Raw genomic sequence first — 1,793 nt, 5'->3', positions numbered from 1 at the left:
ACCTTCCTTCCGAGGAGTGGCTGGTGGGTTTGAACCGCCAGCCTTCTGGTTAGCAGTCAAGTGCTTTAGCCACTATGCTACCAGAGCTCCTGTAGATTTTGTATCATTTCTAATTTTTTATTTATTTTGTCATTTTGTTCTTGTATTGTCTTTTGAAATTGTTCCAGGGTTTTCTCTGTATTTTCCTTGCTCTGTCTCTCAATTTGTTGAAGATACCTAAATATAATTCTTTTGCATTCCTTATCAGGGAGTTTCAATGCTACGTCTTCCTCAGGGATATGTATTGGATCTGTATCCTGGCCCCTTTTTTCTCCTGTATTATCTTGCTTCTTTGTGTGGACTGTGATGCTTTGTTGTCTCTGAGGTATTGTGACCTTTTTGTGTTTATATTTTATCGGTCATTGTATGTTAGAGTGACTTGCCCACCATTTTCATTTTCTTTATTTTGTTTGGATGTTATCTATGTAAGCAGAGTACTGTGCTCCTCTATTCACTAGTTGACAGCACTTATGCACTCACCACCCATCTCCTTTCCTGTTGTCAGCCTCTCGTATGTCCCTGCTGACCTTGGCAAACAGAGCCTAGGTCCCTGGAATCCAAATGAGAATGCTATCACTTTAAAATCCAAGATGGTTGCCACTTGTAAACATTCAAATGGCCCTTGGTCACTTTAAAATATCCAAAATGGTCACTGCTTGTAAAGATTCAAAATGGTTGACCATTGGTCACTTTATATATCCAAAATGGCTGCCGTGTGTAAACAATCAAAATGGCTGTGGCCTCCGGACAGCAGAAAGTCAACAGCTCAGGTTGTCTCCTTCCTTACTGTTTCCCTTCCTTGTCATAGGCCACCAGCACAGTCGTCCCTGCAGCCCTTGGTGACCAGGGCTGATCTTTAGGTCAATTCTCAGGTCCCAACACCACGGGACCATTCAGGCTGTTGGTCCCGTCAGAGGAGCTGACAGTCTGCAGCTCCGACCATCTCTGCACTCACTGTTTTCCTTCAGGTTTTTCCACTAGTTGGTGCCTAATCAACTTCTGTATAGTTCCTTTCAAAGCTCAGGGTTCCAGGATTATCTTCTGTATTTCTGTCAATTGATTTCTCTTTTCTTTCTTGAAGAGGGTCTGTGTCACTTATCTGCCTATTCCTCCATCTTACCTGAAGTCTGCAGTGAACTCTTGAAGGTGCTTTGAACTTGACATTTATAAATCAATTTTGCCTATTCATCATCTGTTCACTTACTATTCTGGTCCAGAAGACAGGCCTCCTCCTGCTCTTTATTTGCAAATTGCCCAATCTAGACTTTCAAGGTACTTCTTTCTTTCCTCTTAGAGCAAAGCCTCAGATATAGTGCTTTGTGCTCCCTGGTACAGTCTGAAAGGTTGGCAGTTTGAACTCACCCATTGGTACTTTGGAGAAAGACCTTGTGATTTGTTTCCATAAAGATTACAGCCTAGTGCTCACTTTGGCAGCACATATACTAAAACAAAACAAAACAAAATTGGAATGATCTAGAGAAGATTAGCATGGCCCCTGCACAAGGATGACAGGCAAATTCATGAAGTATTCCATTAAAAAAAAAAAAAAGATTGTAGTCTAGGAAACCCTAAAGGGAAGTTCTACTCTGTCACATGGTGTCGCTATGAGACATAAGCGATTTGAAGACACTTAACAAGAACAGTCCTTTGTAACATGCCCCAAACAGCAGAAAAGAGATGGAGTCATTACTGCACTTTCTTATTAAAGAAAATTGCTTGTATTTCTGTCCTCAGATTATGCCAACTTGCTGTTG

At 41.3% G+C, this 1,793-nt stretch overlaps 1 pseudogene; it reads left to right on the top strand.

Moving 5' to 3' along the window:
* The first annotated feature begins 1,465 nt into the window (after positions 1-1,465).
* Positions 1,466-1,579, top strand: LOC122150915 (annotated as a pseudogene).
* The last annotated feature ends 214 nt before the right edge of the window (positions 1,580-1,793 follow it).

This window comes from Orycteropus afer, unplaced genomic scaffold, assembly GCF_000298275.1.
Source record: "Orycteropus afer afer isolate SDZICR_OR568_19922 unplaced genomic scaffold, OryAfe1.0 scaffold00010, whole genome shotgun sequence".
In the NCBI taxonomy this organism is placed as follows: Eukaryota; Metazoa; Chordata; class Mammalia; order Tubulidentata; family Orycteropodidae; genus Orycteropus; species Orycteropus afer.
Note: the sequence above shows the minus strand (reverse complement) of the source record. Positions and strands in the feature narration are given on the sequence as shown.